Below are 12,976 nucleotides of genomic sequence, written 5' to 3'. Positions count from 1 at the left end.
TCATTGTTTTAAAGGCCTTGGAATAAATGTGTATATATTTTTAATATAACAACTGTTTGGAGTAGTTTGTAAGAGTCCTTGCTTTGTGTGCTCATTGCGGGCTTTCAGTCACCCTCACCCCTCTTAAGACCTAGTCTTGACCGCCGCGATCGCTACCTTGATTGGTCTGGCTCGTCCAGAGGTTACCCTGTTCCAAGTAATTAGGTTGGCCTTCTGAACTTCTGCGCCACCAGGACAGAGTTCAGAAATCCGTCTTAACAAATTGGTGTACAGCGGTGGGATACGACTGAAGGTATCCAGTGTTGCGCACGAACTAAGGCATTTCAGGTTATTCCAACCGGACACATAGTGAATTGTTGTAGTATAACTTTAAAAAGGCCATAGTCCTATCTAACAGTATGGAAACAAATACCTTGTTAACTTTAAATGCTTCCAAATCAGAAACATTGAAAAAGATGTGTGCGGAGAGAGGTGTTTCCTCTCAAGGCACGAAATTGGAAATGATCCAAAGAATCGTGGCGTGGCAAGAAGCGCAGCTTGACGCTATAACTTCTGAGGACAGTGTGGAAGGAGGTGGGGCTGCTCTCACTGGTAGGACCGACGGTTCTGCCGCTGCACTGATCCACCGCGACCACGAGGACAGGGAGGATGAGATGTCTAATGTTTCCTCTGCCAGTGCTGATGGGGAGGCTATGCTTGAATTCAAGAAGCCAGAGCTGCGGTTTAGGCAGCAGGAGCTTGAATTCAGCATAGCCAAACTAAAAATCGAACAGGCAGAAAAACAAAAAGACAGGGATCACCAGTTGGAACTGGCCAAGCTTCAGGTTGCAAATGTGTCCAAGGGTCCTGGACATGGATCTGGGGCCTCCTCTCATCCACGGTTTCCGAAAGATCTGCTCAGTGTGTATGAGGAAAGGAATGACATTATGGACTGGCTGAATGCGTTTGAGTATGCATGCGAAGTTCAACAAGTTACTCAGCAGACTGCCCCATTCTGGCTGTAGTGCCATTATGGAAATGTCGAAGGCTGAACGAGCTGATTTCGCAATGTTAAAGCAACCTCTCAGTTTAAAGTTTGGGAAGACTCCGGCCCAATATTTGAAACGTTTCAGAGAGTATAAGAAAAAGGAAGGTGGTACTTGGGTATCTTATGTCACTGAATCCTTGAAAAACTTAACTGGCTGGGTCGAAGGTTATAAGGTTTCTACCTTTGAAGGCATGATAAATCTTGTCATGCTGGAACACATTTTTGCATCTTCTTCCCCGGAGCTTAAGTAGCATTTGGCCGATTCGAAGGAGATAGATCCTAAGAAGCTGGCCATTGCAGCAGACTTATGGGTGTCACATCGAGTGTCCCATAAGGACAAAACTCATCCTTGTAAGCAGGAGGAAGGGAAAAAGTCCAAAGATATGGAGGGTGGAGAATCTGATAAATCTTCTTCTCATAAGGGCCACAAAAAGAAAAATAAGGGTAAGACACAAGAGAACTCACAGGGTAGTGGAGGTCAGCCTCCGAAACAGAACTCTGGTTACAATAAGCCTCCCTATGTAAACAGACCCAATGGATCTTGTTTTGCTTGTGGAGCAACTGACCACGTGAAGGGGGATCCCCGGTGTAAGGTTAGACCTTTGGGGGTCCACTCCGCTAATCGGCCTTCTCCTCCTACGAGGAAGAAGAGATTACAGGAGCATCCTTCTCCTCAGACTCATTTCCCAGCGGGATAGAGGCTGAGGTAGTTTTAGTTTCCCTGGGTTCCTGGGAGCCTAAAGTCGCAGAGGCTTATGCTAGGATTCCGGATAATACCAAGCACTACTTTAAAGACAGTGTGCTGATCAATGGTGTAGATACTCCAGCTCTTAGGGATAGTGGGTGCAGTCGCACTGTAGTGGATTCTACCTTGGTAGACTCAGAGGAAGTTTCCAGAGCTACTCTGATGCCCACTAAGTTGGCTGACGGCCCACTCCGTATGTTCCCAGTAATACCTGTAAATCTTACTTTAAATGGTACAGCAGTCAGGATTCCAGTGAGCATTCAGAGAAACGTCCCGGGAAAGGTCTTGTTAGGTAATGATCTCAGAGCTTTAGGGCTCATAGGAGACACTGCCAAAAGACCCTACACACGGTCTCAAGCACGGGCAGCATTGGCCAAGTCCAATACGCCGCCCCAGCCGAAGGGGAAACCCAAGGCGAAAGGAGTCGACAAGTCAAGACGAGGGAAAGAGAATATTCCCCCGAGCTCGCCTACCACTGCGGTGGAGGAAGTTGGTCAATCGCCCGAGCCTGACGAGGAGGTGGCGATGCCTGAAGTATTTGACCCCAACGATCATCCTGAACTAAAAGACTTGTTAGTTGAAGGAGGTCCTGATAGGGACGAATTCAGTAAAGGTCAACGTGAGTGCCCATCTCTGGAAGGCCTAAGGAGACAGGCCTGATCCCAGCTTGAGGGTGAACCTCCTGGGACGCATAGGATTTATTGGGAAGGCGGACTCCTGTATAGTGAGCCCACAGAGTCTACAGAAGGAGACCATAGGAGGTTGGTGGTTCCCCTTGCTGTTAGGCCCTTCCTCCTGCAGTTGGCGCATGAAGTGCCCCTTGCTGGTCACCTTGGTATGAAGAGGACCAAGCAAAGGTTATCCATGCACTTCTACTGGCCCAAGATGGGGGTGCAAGTAGAAAGTCACTGCAGGAGTTGTGCCTCCTGCCAGTTGTCTGGTAAGGTTGGCGCGACAATCCAAGCTCCGTTGGTACCGCTCCCAGTTGTGGGGGTACCATTTGAAAGGGTAGGGATCGACATCATTGGTCCCCTTGACCCGCAAACATCCTTGGGCAATAGGTTTATCCTGGTGCTGGTCGACAATGCAACCAGATATCCTGAGGCCATCCCATTGAAAACTGTAACTGCCAAGTCAGTTGCAAAAGCTTTACTTGGCATATTTACTAGGGTTGGCTTCCCTAAAGAAGTTGTGTCGGATCGTGGCTGAAACTTTATGTCGAAGTATATGCAGGCTATGTGGAAAGAATGTGGGGTCACCTACAAGTTCTCTTCTGCATACCACCCCCAGACCAATGGTCTGGTGGAACGTTTCAACAGAACGTTAAAGAGCATGATTGGGGCTCTGGAGGAACCTTAGAGAAGAAAATGGGATTTTCTTTTACCATGCTTACTGTTTGCCTACCGAGAGGTGCCACAGGAGGGTGTTGGCTTCAGCCCCTTCGAACTTCTGTTTGTTCGGTCATCCCATACGGGGACCCTTAGCCATCGTCAAAGAGGGATGGGAGATGCCCACTCCCCCTGTTACTACTAACGTAGTTGATTATGTGCTAGGGCTCAGAAAACGGATGGTACTTCTGATGGGCTTGGCTAGTGATAAATTGAAGGCAGGACAAGCGCTGGTGAAACATTGGTACGACCAGAAAGCTTCCCTCATCAACTTTACACCTGGTCAGCAAGTCCTGATCATGAATCCCATAAGGCCTCGAGCTTTACAGGACAAATGGTCAGGCCCTTACACAGTGGTGGAGCCCCTGGGTGAGGTTAACTATTTAGTGGACCTTGGAAGTCCTGGACAGGCTCCAAAAGTGTTTCACGTGAATAGGCTGAAGGCTTTCGTCCCAAGAGTCGAAATCGCAGCACTGCTACTGGCTTCAGATGTTGAGGAAGAGGAGTCTGAACTTCTCCCCAACCTGTTCCAAAGCGGTCCTTCAGATAGCTCCTTTGAGGGTGTCCGAGTTGCCCCTCACCTGACTTCTGATCAGCAGGCTGAGGTGAAAAGTTTGCTTAGGCAGTTTCCCCCCCCTGTTTTCACAGTCACCTGGTTTGACACCTTGGTGCATACATAACATAGACACAGGAGACAATGTACCTACCAAAAGTAGGGGATACAGGATGTCAGACAAAGTACGGTCTTATATTAAGACCGAGGTCAACAAAATGTTAGACCTTGGGGTGATTGAACCCTCCAGTAGTTCTTGGTCCAGCCCCGTGGTTTTGGTTCCAAAGGCAGGCACTTCTGAATTGAGGTTCTAAGTGGATTACAGGGCTCTGAATGCTGTCACCAAGACAGATGCACACCCCTTGCCTCGAACAGATGAGCTGGTGGATACTTTGGGTGCCTCTAAGTACCTCAGCATGTTTGACCTCACTGCTGGCTATTGGCAAATAGCTTTGGCAGAACATGCCAAGGAGAAGACAGCATTTTCTACTCCAGACGGCCTTTACCAATTCCGGGTAATGCCGTTCGGGTTGAAGAATGCACCTGCCACTTTCCAGAGGCTTGTGAATCATGTTTTGAATGGGTTGGACGAATTCTGTCTTGCATATCTGGACGATATAGCAGTTTTCAGTGCCACCTGGGAAGACCATGTGAAACACCTCGGGATTGTGCTCCAGGCTCTTCAGAAAGCACACTTGACCATAAAGGCTAGTAAATGCCAGATTGGACAAGGCTCAGGGGTTTACCTTGGACATGAAGTAGGTGGAGGGAGGATACAGCCTCTTCCCAGTAAAGTACAAGCAGTACAAGACTGGCCTACCCCCACTACGCAAACCCAAGTGAGAGCCTTCTTAGGACTCACGGGGTATTACCGCAATTTTGTGGCAGACTATGGCACCATAGCTGCCCCTCTGACTGCCCTCACAACTCCGAAGAAACCCAAGAAGGTAACTTGGACCGACAAGTGTGAGAAGGACTTCAATGGCTTAAAAGACTCCTTGTGCCAGGCCCCTGTCCTCAGGGCCCCTGATTATCAAAGACCTTTTATCGTGTAGACGGACGCCTCTGACACTGGGATAGGAGCTGTACTATCACAAGTAGATGAGAAGGGTAAGGAACACCCTATTGGTTTTATTAGCCGCCAGCTTAAGGACAGAGAGCTCAGATGGTCCACGGTAGAGAAAGAATGTTTCTCTGTTGTGTGGGCCCTAAGGAAGCTGAGGCCCTACCTCTATGGGACCCACTTCACTGTGCAAACTGACCATAAGCCCTTAAAGTGGCTAATGAACATGAAGGGGGAGAATCCAAAGTTGTTTAGGTGGTCCATAAGTCTACAAGGCTTCGACTTCACTATTGAGCATAGGCCAGGTGTCCAACATAGCAATGCTGATGGGTTGTCCAGAATGTTTAACCGACCTGAACAAGAGACTCATCCAGGGGTGGATTAGTTCCCCCTGTCCATAGTCTGGGAGGGGCGAGTGTTAGGAAAGATTTCGTAATTGTAGGTAATTTTCCTTCCATGTGGCAACCCCTAAACCTTTTGCTGTTGTTTTTCACCTTGTTCTCGACTTTGCCAGAGAAGTGCAGCCTTCTGCCGCACTCCTCTGGGCTTTCGCTCCTTTCTTACGGGGAAACTGACATGCCCTTAAGACAGTCAGTACCGGGGAACGCTGTTTCCCGTAGTTTCTTTTATCATGTTGCGGCTTTCATGCAACATGACACAAGAGGGCACTGTAAGCTAAGTTACAGCTCTCTTGGGTCTCTAGCCTTCTACAGGCCCTAGATACTCGTTTAGGATTGTATCTGATCGGTGCAAGTGATTCAGGGACGGGAATGGTGGCAGCGATTGTTTCTTGTGTTTTGAGCTCCTTTTGGCGTTCTAAGCGCGTTTTCCGCGCTTAACCCAAAATGATGGCCTGGCTCCCAAAATGGCCAGACCACGAGGCTCCTTTGTCCTGTCCGCTGACCGTCTTGCTCCCTTCACCTTCCCCAGGTCGAGCCGACCCGGGGCCTTCCTTATTTGGGCATGTACTTTCCCGTGAAATACGGATGCTTTCACGGGCTTCTACATGTCTTGTGTGTGCCTCCAGGATGTGGGGTGGGATGTCTGGTCCCAATACACATCCTGGGTGCCAGAGAGTCTAGGGTGGTGTGAATGCCTGGGACCGCCGTGGTCCGTGATTGGTCCACAAATGGTGTGAGTGTTGATGAGCGGATCTCCCATTGGGTCCCCTCTGTTTTGGCGCGAAGGGAACCGTGGATAAGAGGGGGCTGGAAACACCACTACCATGTCGATCTCCTGAGTTCTCACGAACGAAGGAATACAGGAGCCAAGTATCCTGCAACCAAGAGGCTGAACCGAGGAATCGCTGGTGACCCGCTGAAGGACTTCTCCTCTGCACTGCTGTCGTCTTGTGAAACCCTTTTCACCTTTGATCGAACCAGAAGGCCTGTACTGGTACTTCGACCCTTGGAATAGCGGGAACAGCTATTCTCGGCATCTTCACCATCTCCTGCCAGTAAGCCTTCGGAAGCGTCTCTGGGCCATCCAGCTGACTGACCAGCTTACACGGGAGTCTTGCTCTGTAACCGCCGCCAGGTTGTGTAGTATTTCGAGTCCTTGTCACTCTCACACGCTTCGTACACTTGGCGTTCCCAGGTCTGAAGTGAGTAGTGTACATTTGGCTCAGATACACACGGCCGCTCCGTTGCCCTGCTGTGGTAACAAACTGTGCGGGTTTCTTCGATTGGGACGTCTTTTTACTTAACACGACGACGAGGCGTTCCCTGCTCTTCTGAACCTGCCAGCTGCTCAAACTGACGCGGAGAAGCCTGGGTCTGCTTGCATCGGGGACCGGTGAGTAGCATAGCTAGGATCTGGTCGCCCTCCTGCAGGAGCCCATTGCTTTTCCCCGCTGTATCAAAACAGCACCCTTTTCCGTACTCACGCTCTGCTTCTGCCCACTGGGGAGGCTGCGCTTGAGTTGCGGAACTTGTTCTTCTTCTTTTGTGCACTAAACTGAACTGCCTGATTTCCCTCGAAGAGCTTCTCCTTTTGCCCGTAAGCACCAGCGCGTGCAGGTACTTTTGAGCACAAGGCTCCACTCTTCGCAGGGCTCGGACTTCCATCTAGTTAGGTGCCGCTGAAGGCGAACTGGGTCTAAGCATTACTTCGCACTGCCTGTTTTCCTTCCCTTTTAGGTGGACTACACATTTCGTGCATATAACGCTTGAGACTTGTTGTATTTGTATATATATTGTATTGATATGGTATGTGTTGGTTTACTATCATTATATTGTGATTTTCTCGCTACGGTCATTGTTTTAAAGGCCTTGGAATAAATGTGTATATATTTTTAATATAACAACTGTTTGGAGTAGTTTGTAAGAGTCCTTGCTTTGTGTGCTCATTGCGGGCTTTCAGTCACCCTCACCCCTCTTGAGACCTACTCTTGACCGCCGCAATCGCTACCTTGATTGGTCTGGCTCGTCCAGATGTTACCCTGTTCCAAGTAATTAGGTTGGCCTTCTGAACTTCTGCGCCTCCAGGACAAAGTTCAGAAATCCGTCTTAACAGAGGGGAAGAAGACTGAAGTCCCTTGGTAAGAGAAACTCAAAAGGTGTGAGGAGAGAGAGTAGAGATTGCCAATCTCTGCAGAGTGTAGAAAGTGCAGAGGGCCGGACGGGTTATGGAGTATGAGAAATGCAATAGAGTGAGTTTTAGAAAAGAGAATAGAGATATATCCAAAGGTGAGAAAGGGAGATGGTGAAAGTGACCTACAGTAAGGGGTCCGGAATTTTTGTGACAACCCTCATTGCCATATAAGTGAGGGGGATGGGACAGAGCAGCAGGTGTATTGGCATTAACAAGGATAACCAGGTTCCAGGGAGACGAAGGAACTAGGAAAGTCTAAAGAATAGATGAAGAATAGAGGAGGTTTCATCACAGACAGAACTTTCCGGTCTCCTTAAAGCAACAGGACGGGATTGAGAGAGGCATGAGCAATAGATTGTGGATATTGCTAGAGTAAGAAGAAGACGAAAGCACAATGAGTGACACCCTGATCTCTGAGAAGAAAAGCAGAAATACTAGGGACATGGAATGTCTTGGTTTGTCTCTAGTTCAGACCCTGAGCAGCGAAAAGTCAGACTCGGCTGTAGAGGAGCAGGTAAATGCTTTTTCACTGGTTCCTGCCCCCTCACCACTTTCACATCTGCACATCAGGAGAGGAGCATTAAATGGGACCTCCTGCGTCATTCCAATACCGCATCGAGTGTATGAGAGACATTATGCACTGTGACAACCGCTCAGAATGTGCCCTCGCACTTAAAGTGTATAAGGATGCCACATAGAAGGTTGTCAGCATGTGCCTATGTACATCATGGAACGTCAAGTAAAGTCTGATGACAGCACAGTCGTGTCACAAAGAAAATATAGGAACCCATCTTGAAATGATATGAAAACACTCAAGAATAACAATGTAACTGAAGCACCAGGAGGAACATGACCTAAGGCTGAAGTCATCATGAATATAAAGAAGATGAAGTAACTTACTGGCCAATAACTGTAAATACGCAGTAACGAAAGGTAGAAAGGACGCATATAGAAGCTTGCTATAGAGGGATATATAACGTGGCAAGGACGACCATGATGGGAAAATGGATGCCAACTCATGTCGGATTCAACCAAGCTCAGAAACAGATCGAGGCTGTGTGATCAGGAGACACGGGAAAACAGCGGTGTGTGCAGAACGAACGATGAGTCAAGGCTGGCCCAGGATGAAGGATGCTATTAAGCATAGTACAAGGGGAGTAATACGGATAAGCCCTGCATGTGAGACATTCCTTTTATATCAAAGAAGGAGAAAACCTCAGCAAGAACCAAACAGTTGGTCAATTAAAAATATATAAAGGAGATGGAGTGAGCAAGTCTCTAGAGGCCAAGAAGAGCAAGTGCGCCCAGTGTTGCAACGGATGTTGAGGCGTTGAATAATGACTCAGGAACCTTAGTTAGGTTATGTAACTTTAGTGGGTTTGAGATACACAGACAGTTAATTAAGGTTACAAGTAAGACAAGTTCATTGGGGAAAGACATATCCACTGGTCCCCGTGTGCCCAGTTCAGTTTCCAACTGACACAGAGAGAACCTTGGCACTCACACCAAAACATTCTAGATGGAACACTCTGATCCAAGCATTCCAGACACCGGCTCACACATACTTAGGAAATAGCTACCAAACCAAGATAGGTAAAACATAACACCCAGCATGATTAAATCTAATAGCAGTAAATGGAAGGACGAATTGGATAAATTCCTGGTCCCGTCACATGTGATCTCGAAGTAGAAAACAAGGGCTATTCATTAGGCCACAGACAAAGATAGTGGTGTGCTAACACTCCCTTGAATGTTCCAGGACAGTGAGCAGACTACGAGGTCCACTACCAACAGAAGACATTGGCTCAAGGCCTACCAATAAGAGATGATGGCTAATTGGGAGAACGGGGAGTAGGTTTCATTTTGCTTATGTGCTACTAACGAGTTGAAAGTCCAAGGTTGGGATAGTATGCCAACCAATAAGTGGGGTTTGGGAGACAACCTAACATACAATGTTGCACCAGCCAATCCACAGTTAGTATGTCCATTATAATCAGTACTGCATATGTTTAGAGGTAGTTTGAGGCGTGCCCTACAGATAAGGGGTAGCAAATGAAATATGAATCCTTATATGTTCCCTTAACAATCCCTTCCCACAAAAGGTTTTGCATTTTGCTGCATAGGATGACTTTATAGATGGCATACATGAGGTTATAAGACCCCCGAGCAGACAAACTTGGTTGTAAGTGTGCATGCATCATTTCGATGTTTGTCAGGTCTCCTTGCTTTATTGAATAAAGAGATGTTTTGTCATATTCCTTGAGTATGTCCGGTTCTTTGGTCTGTGATATTTATTTGTAATTCCATCTAGCAAAAGAAACGCTTCAAGGTGCTAGAGTTCATTTTGATAGCAGTGCAGATGGTTACGGTCTAATCGAGCTAGGCACAGATCCAGACTTCCAGACAATCGGAAGCTCCTGCCATTAACTAGACGATCGTGGAGCTTCCTGCAGAGAGCGGAGTGCATAGAACACGTGTTAGAAGAGACAGTCGGCAGGTGCCCCTTTGACGAAATTCCTGTCCGGTTCACGCAGGTGCCCCCTGGACAAAAGGTGAACTGGTAGATTGAAGGAGAGTACTTGAACTGAGCCACAGACGTAAGTAGACCATCCACAGTGGCAAAAATAGGGGGGAGGGATTGTGTTGTAAATAAATATGTATAAAAGTAAGAGGGTTCGCTGTTTACAACAGTATTGCAGCACATGACGACATATTTGCAAACGTATAAGGGAAAAAAGTTGCAGAAAAGATTGGCAGTTTTAGAGCTATAGAAAATGTACCAGCGCGAGAAAGAAAATTCAGCCGAGAAGGAGTGGATGCTTGATCAGCATTAGGGGGAGGATGCAACGCCCTCCGCTCCCCTTACCCCTCCTGAACACAAAAGTGTAGACACTGAAGAGAAGGGATTGTTTCCTTAAGAAGAATTGAAAGCAGCAGCGGGGTATGTTACTCCAGCATATGTGCCACCTGCTTATAACAGCAAGGACAATATGGAAGAGAACAGAAGTATTTATTTATTGTTAGCTTGTTAGGCGCATATACAGCAAGTAAATACAGTTTCAAAGAGTTCACAGGGCAAAGGGAGGGAACAAGGGAGTAAAACACATTTAAAAGCACAAAAATATTACAAACAGTGCAGAGAAAAGGAGAAAGGACAAACCTACTATGCCTTGTGAGTATTCTTGTGTGTCAAGAAAGCGGGTAGAGGGGGGAAGTGCTGGAATGTTTTTGCATGTGGGTGAGCCACAGATAAGTGCATGGTAGAAGTGCATGGTATGGAGAGTGCTACACGGCCTGGGTATAAGTGCAAGCCTCCAAGGCGGAGGGAGTGCCAGGGCAAGTGCTGAGGGTAGACTGGAGGTGGACAATTGGCTGTGGGAGGTTAGGGGTCCCAAGGATGCATGAGGACCCAGGACTGCAATCACAGAAACGGTGCAATTAGCAGAAGAGAGAAGAAGGGAAGGAGGAGAAAAGAGGAAAGTCTTGAGGAGCTTCCAGAATTTAAAGGCATGGTCTAGTAAAAAATGTTATTGTCCCTAGGGGTCGGCCATGTTTTTTTAAGCCTAAGTGGCTCGATTTTAGAAAACTTTCCTATGGACCTTACCCGAGTTTTCGTCCATTAAACACATGCGAAAACAAGCATCAGGGAGCCGCCATTTTCTGATAATCCTATCTTTTCCCCGATCGCCCTGGCTGACCTGCTTTTGCGGCACTAAATCAATTCCCCCGCCCCTGAGCCTGACATTATCAAAAATTCATATTCCCCACCTCTCCCCGTGACGTTACTGTGCTGCGTAGGCAAACGCGCCCAGTCGTCTTCTGCGCGACTCCACACAGAACCCGGAAACCAACACAGATCAACTCACAACACAGCGCGCCACAATTCGGAATAAGAAATTGACATTAAATGTTTAGAGAATATTCAGCAATTGCCATATGAACTCCGGAAGCCATTTATTTTCTTTTATCTGTATCCGCAATAACTGTTCCGTTTCATCTTGAGTCACGCGCTGTTCCTTTATGGTACACAGGGTGTTCATTTTCGTAAAAAGAATCACTTTGGAAGCACGGTGAACCGCAAGGCTGTTCCATCAACTAGGCACTAGTCCTGCCTAAAGGTTGTAGTGTTGCTTCTAGCCACTAGTATAGCGTAAGGGCATGTGGGCCCTTGGCGATCATCCCATAATATGGTGATCGTGCTCCAGTTGTTAACACGAAGCTGCAGGTGTCTGCTGAAGAATCCATCCGCCGGTGTCTCAAACAGATGGCAGTGGCAGAATGGGATCAAATACCTGTTATGAAAACAAAAAAATGATAATTAGTCTCGCTAGCCGAACTTCATTAATATTACTCATTTTATTTATTACGGCCGATCAGAAACTATTTGCTTGCAAGGGTAGTTCAATGGAGTATGTTGTTCTCTAACATAAATGCGAAAAGTAACGAGATAAATCGAGGGCAACACACAATGATAAACTACAGTTAGTCTACATGCGTGAGGAATGATATGATATATGATATGGCATTTGTAACGCGCCTATACTCAAGTGTTTCTAGGCGCGACGAGGCAGGTGGGGAACAAGGGCAGACAGACAACGACCCTACTAGGCCAGGTGTCTATCTGATCGCGCATGGGGAAGGGCTGTACATGGTTAGTTGAATACAAATTAAATAATAGGGCCAGCTGGTGGCAAGTGCAAGGTAAATGCCGGGAGAAGGGGCTGAAGGATACAGAGACAGTCCCGTAGTGCAGGTAGGCAGTGCAGGGAAAAGTGGCTGGGCCTAGGACCGAGATCGGTGAGACCAGTGGACCTGCATGCCCATGTGCCCACTACGAACAGTTTTACTTGCTTTTCCTAGCTCTTCATTCATTCATTTATTCATGCATCCATTCATTAAATCTTCATTCCGGTATAAAAGCGTGTAAAGATTTACTTACATTATATTTGAAATTTCCATTGTGTCTCTTCGTAATGCAGTCTGTAAAATGGACCGTGCTCTTGACAACGATTTTTCGTATACTGACCTAAAATGAAACTCGGTCTAGTTTCTGAATGTTCTGCCTTATCGTCTCTTACGTTATTGCGCACTCCCTTCAAATGTAGTTCTTTCGGCATGGTCCCTGTCTCAAGGTCAAAAAACAATAGACCCTTATACTTCCAGTTCGACTTGTGGGCATCAACTGGGCGCTGTCCTTCGCATTCTTTATTTGCAACATCACGTAGTATAGGCATCTGTGAGAACTTGAAGTTTAGAATCCGTCTATGTAGTGCGCCTCAATGTGCAAATGCGAACTGGCTTCTCTCCCAAATGCCACGGCCCGCTTGGCTGGCGCGTTCTAAATGCCCCAATTTTGTCCCCGTTGTCTGCGAGCTTTGCAGCCCAAATTGAGACATTTAATTTTTGGCGGAAGGTCAGGGAAAGTATAAAGTACCACAGGAGTTGAGTTAAAAGTGAGATTTATTGTTTGTTTGTTTGTTTTATTATTTGCAATACGCAAGCCTCCCCTCCGTTAACAGTGCGCAGCATTTACATTTACATGAGATGAGACATGAGAAAAATATATACATACACATATGTGAGGTGAATAGAGAGAATTCAAAGATGA

Source organism: Ambystoma mexicanum, chromosome 7q, assembly GCF_040938575.1.
Source record: "Ambystoma mexicanum isolate Mex_15411 chromosome 7q, UKY_AmexF1_1, whole genome shotgun sequence".
Classification (NCBI taxonomy): domain Eukaryota; kingdom Metazoa; phylum Chordata; class Amphibia; order Caudata; family Ambystomatidae; genus Ambystoma; species Ambystoma mexicanum.
This window is presented reverse-complemented; position numbering follows the sequence as displayed.